We start from the raw sequence: 6,000 nt of genomic DNA on the forward strand, positions 1-6,000 counted from the left end.
TTCTCTATTTGTGGACATATTGATTGTTCTGGTCTGGAGCTGCTTCTGTCAGTTATATTTCTAGAATGCAGCAGTAGCCAGCCTGGTCCCAGATCTGTTTGTCCTGTCTTGCCAACTAGGCAAGACTTGGCAAGACAGCACAAAGAGAATGAAGACCAGGCTAGAAGTAGCCTGAGTCTCGCCCCAATTACCGCATACTCTCACACGCTCCTTCATTTATTTATAATGTGGATTACAGCACAGACCCAGGTTCAATTCCAGGCTGTATCACAACTGGCCGTGATTGGGTGTCCCATAGGGCGTCACACAATTGGTCCAGCGTCGTCCGGGTTAGAGTTTGGCCGGGGTAGGCCGTCATTGTAAATAAAAAATGTGTTCTTAACTGACTTGCCTTGTTAAATAAAGGTTAAATAAAATAAATACAAATAAATGTAGACAGAGACTGCCTGCCATACCCCTTCCATCCACATGGAGGAGCCCAAACTCAGCGCAGGGCAGGACATTTGGTACTGCTATGTCGCATTGATGCAGCATCTTCCCTATAGGCTTAAAATCAAGAGTTATCTCTGCAGAGCAAGCATGTTTATGAATTAAATAGATCTAGCAACAGTTTGAACAAAGATCAAACTGTCTGTTATATACTCTGCTGGCATTTCGACCCTGGGCTACCTACGTCTCAAATGGTACCGTATCAAAAGTAGTGCACTATGTAGGGAATAGGGAACCATCACCTCCATCCACCCGGGTCTAAGACGCCATCCTCATGTCGCAACTCTGACTAAACTGAACACACCCAGTCAGGCCACATTCACCCCTCTGTTCTCTCTCTCTCTCTCTCTCTCTCTCTCTCTCTCTCTCCAAGCACATTGAACTTTGAACTCTTTCGTCACCTTAATAAGTGTTTGGTTTCCTGGAAGTGTTTTATAGAGGGTATTATATTATTTTTTAGCGGGGCTTATAGGAAATGACAGACAGACACCTTGGACTTGCAGAGAGGTATCACTGGCTCATGGTACTCGTGTTGCAGCAGTAATAGGATATTCAATACTTTTTAGGTCTTAGGACCTCTGGAGAGCCATAGAGGAAGCCAATCATTGGTGGTAAGAATTTAGTGGGGTTTGGCTTACATTATGGCACATGGCGTGTTTGTGTCAGAGAAGGCGAGAAAAGCAGACACTCAGTAATCTTATGATGACTTAATGGAGGAATCACATCCTCTCAGATGGGCTGAGAATCAAGCTGATTTTCTGCTGAATCACCCAAATAGATCCTGGCGGCGAAGGCAGCCTCTCAAGATTCTCTTGTCTTTCATCAAAATCCCCCTTTCATCTGTTCCTGTGAAACCCCACTAAATCCTTACTACCGTTTGAAGTGTTGTAGTTCCCTGGCATACAGTTGAGTTGAAGACCTCACACACAAACACACACACATAATCACACACACACACACACACGCACACGCACACGCGCACACCAAGTGTTTAACCTTGCAGAAGTCTGCCAACCTTACACTTACATGAGTGTCCACTTTAAAAACTTAGCCCCAATACTACCCACAATCCATCAATACCTAAAATAGTCCACACCACCCACAGTCCGCTACCACCCACAGTCCCAACCACCCACAGTCCATGGACGAGCAGGCCTCTCTCTGCAAAGAGGTTCAGGCCTTTATGGCACACCTTTTCCTCTTCAATCGCTACATTGTTTACAAATAACAGACTAAAACAAGCTTCTATTTTGGGTTATGATGATGTACGACAGTTGAACTAACCTCATGAAGCATTTTACAAGTTATATTTTTCTAGAATCAATGGGTATACAGTATATCATATTATATTAAATGTCACAAAATGGATGTACCAAGAGCAGATTGCCCCTTTCATCAGTACATTAACACTCCAGCCCCTGCTCTCTACTCTACAACACTGGAATGCACCATTTTAGCAGGAGAATGATCCTCCTCCCAACGGTTCTCCTCTGGAGCGGGAAACCCCCCAATGTCTAGGAACAGAAATGTCTTAAAATGACAGGCGATGGGAGGAATTCAGAACAGTCTTTACTCTCTCCACACACACACACACACACACAACGTCTGAAACGGTGCCACAGCTAGTGTTAAAACAAATTCCAACAGGACTTGGTTAGCGGTGACACCGGGAGGGACAATGACAGCCAGTCAACAACGCACTGTATTTCTGTCCTAGATCTCCCATGCAGGCTGAATATTCCTGAATAGGCCAGTCTGCCATCCGGGCACCTAAGACCCATAGAGACGGTGTGGCCGGATCTATTTTTACCCACCATGCCCTGCAAATGGAGCCAAAATGGCCGCCCAGTGGGCATACCTCCAGCAAGTAAGTAGGAGGCTGCAGTGCTGCTGCCTACCAGGGCTGCCACCATTAATAAATGATATGCATGATAATGCATTAAATATGCATATATATTTTTGCAGGGCTTCTATGAATTACTCATTAGAGGCAGATCTATGAATAAAGCCCTGGCCAACCCTGATGAAATATTCACTGGATGAAGATACACAAGGGTGGAGGGTGGAGGGTGAAGAGAGAGAGAGAGAGAGAAATAGAAGGTGTGAGAAAATCACATGCTTTGGATTCTGAAAGAAGAGGAGAATAAGTTATTCAGGGTAGTTAGGGGTTGTGGTGTCACAGCGCCTGGAGTGGTGGAGGCGGAGTCAAATGCAGAGAGCAGAGGATACTGGGGAAACTGGACTTTATTAGGTTTCCAAAACGAAGAAGTTACAGGTCTGTGAGAGCCAGAAATGTTGCTTGTTTGTAGGTGACCAAATACTTATTTTCCACCATAATTTGCAAATAAATTCATTAAAAATCCTACAATGTGATTTTCTGGATTTTTTTTCTCATTTTGTCTGTCATAGTTGAAGTGTACCTATGATGAAAATTACAGGCCTCTCTCATCTTTTTAGGTAGGAGAACTTGCACAATTGGTGGCTGACTAAATATTTTTTTTGCCCCACTGTATATATCCCTCCCTCATTATATCTCTCCCCCTCTATATACAGTATATCTCTATCTCTCTCCCTCACTCTCTCTATCTCTCTCTCTCTCTTTCTCTCTCTTCCCAGGGATCTGTGTGTTTGCATGCAGTCTGTGGGTAACTGCTGACACCTGGTAAACACAGGGATGAATCCCAAATCATACCATTTTCTTATATAGAAGTAGTGCACTATGTAGGGAATAGGGTGCAATTTGAAACACAGCCCCAGCCAGCCCCAGACAACCCTGAATCTCATTCTAAAGAGCTGGGTCTTCGCTTTTCAAGTATACCTCCACCCTCTCTCTCTTTCTCTTTCTCTCACTCTTTATCTCTCATCCTCTCTCATTTGCTTCTGTTTTTCTTGGGTCAAAGGACAGAGCAGTGTTTTCTCCTCCTCCCCTCTTGCACCATCTCTCCGTCTCTCCTTCACTCTGCCAGTCTTATCTTAACCTTATCTTTCCCATCACTAAGTCCCCCTCTCCCCCTTTCAGCCCTTCTGTCCCCATCTCCCCTGTACTTTATCAAGCTATATCTCACTCCCTCTCATCCCGTTTAGAGCCTGTAGCACACACACACACACACTGCCCTCAGAGCGGTGGGTGTCTCTGGCAGAATGGTTCACAGGGGGACAGGGGAAGTGGGCACTGATGGTGTGTGTGTGTGTGTGTGTGTGTGTGTGTGTGTGTGTGTGTGTGTGTGTGTGTGTGTGTGTGTGTGTGTGTGTGTGTGTGTGTGTGTGTATGCTACAGGTTCTGACTGGGTCAGACTGGGACGAGAGGGAGAGTGTGTGTTTCTGTGTGTGTCAGACGAGGAGGGTACACAGTGTGGTAACAGAACAGTGGAAACCAGGGAAACCGGGGACAAGGACCAGAACTATCCTGCAGCCAGCCTGGTTATAAATAGACCGTGTGTAGCCTAAAACTAGGAAACATTGGCACCGCACACACACACACCCACACACACACATACACACAAAGTCAGGTTGAAGATAATCAGAGCAAGTGGGCTACAGCCAGTCGTTCTGTCCCAGTAAAGACTTACATCTCTTTAACTAGTTATTAAGAGTCATGGTGCTCAGGAGCAAACGGCTCTTATTGGTTCCCTAACCCTTGCTTGTTTGCCTTACATAACTCCAATCCTTCATTCGATTTCTATGGTTTGCTGATGTGTAAAGTGTTGTCCACTGCAGCTTCTATAAAATCACACTGACTGTGACCGAGGTCCCCTTGAATCACCCTCTGCTATTGTATATCACCTTGAATATAACAACACATGTATGGTTCTATGTATAGGACCCTAATAAACAACTATAGACTATAGAGTCGATGCTGGTGTAAGATCAATCCGCACATGCTCAGGACACCTTCTGATCCGTCTCCCGGCAGAGGGAGCTTCGGTTCAGTCCACCCGCAGGTGCTGCTGCTGTCTTGCTGTGTGAATTGACTGCGTCTTGTGCGCGAGAAACCTGCGATGTCTAGGCTATTACAACCTATAGTCTACTGCAAGGGCTACTCTGCCCCGTGCGCATGTTTTGAGGTCTGCGGCTCTACGCGTCGACGACCACACACATTTGGGAATGTTTAGGTGTTTGGACAGACCTATAGACTGCATGGGATTTATGTGTTCTTGGGGAGTGGAGTGGGTGGGTGTGTTATCAACAGTAGGGCGGGGGAGGTGGTGATGATTGTAGTCTAAACCAATGATTTATATATATATATACACTAGCCTAGTTCTGTTCAATGCGATAGGCTAGTAACATCTTATACCGAACTAATTTAGAGCTATACAAATGCATTTTCTTCGCTAGGTTGATAATGCTAGCGTAAAAATTCATAAAAACGTCAGAAAATTAAGATAATGCTTTAAATTCGTGTTTACATTTAGGCTGCGCGCTATGGAACGAAGCCAATGCAAATGTATAATGATTTGGTAGAGCATTTGGCCTATGAAAGCATCCGCTTAGTGAAACTTTCTCCACTGATTATAATATTGCTTACAGGCGTAACAAACCATAGGCATAATCGAGGACAGATGAGACGTCACGGAATTGAATTGGGTGTAGTAGTAGCGGGACCATTGTAACGGCATTGGTTTATTATAGGCGGTGTCGACCCTTTAGTGTCAACAAAACATCACCCCATAAATGTATATTGTTGTGATTGATATAACCAGTATGGCCACATTTAAATAGAACACTGAATTAATGTAAACAGTCAATTGTAGCATGTGTGAATAAATTAATGACAGTGAATTTAAATTACCTCATACTGTGCCAAATAGTCTACACAGCCAGTCCTACGACTTAGGCTAAGGAATGTTCAATGATGACACACCGAAACGCCGTCGTAAGGAAAGTGTCGGGGGAAAGGACGAGTGAGGCGAGAATAAAACCGGGGTGGAATCACTGCAGTGCAGCAGAACTGTCAGTCATGAGACCGGAGATCGAAAGAGGCACAACGCCGGGAGGAGCGAAGCTCTGCGCCGCATCCACCCAACCAGCCATAGGCTACACAGTCAGTCAGTTCTCCAAACATTCCCTTACAAAGTCCCACCATCACCAAGTGTCCTTTATATTTTGAATATGTTCGCGTTCGTATGAACGCGTCTTATCCATTCTGGCAAGTGTAATTTCAGTCATCACTGCATAGAGGGTCTGGCGCAGCTCCCGCAGCAGGTACACCGGTGCAGGCCGGGTTGTTTGGGGTGAGCTTCAAAGGGCCCCATTAGCCTACCTGTTCCGAAATACCCTTACGCAAGTCCACCCTCCCTGTCCCCCTCAAACACACATGTGTGGAATTTCGCCGGCACACCAGGAGCAATGTTGAGGTTTAAAAAAATAATTAAACCGGGTGCCTCACTCTTGTCTCGATACGCCTATCAGAATCGAACGGAGAAGCGCCTGAGCCAATGTACGCTCTGTGCGGGCCAGCCCCTGAATCTGAATGCATCCGCTAGGGCGCATTATAAATAGGCTAAGTGCTGG

This window comes from Oncorhynchus mykiss, chromosome 9, assembly GCF_013265735.2.
Source record: "Oncorhynchus mykiss isolate Arlee chromosome 9, USDA_OmykA_1.1, whole genome shotgun sequence".
Taxonomy (NCBI): Eukaryota; Metazoa; Chordata; class Actinopteri; order Salmoniformes; family Salmonidae; genus Oncorhynchus; species Oncorhynchus mykiss.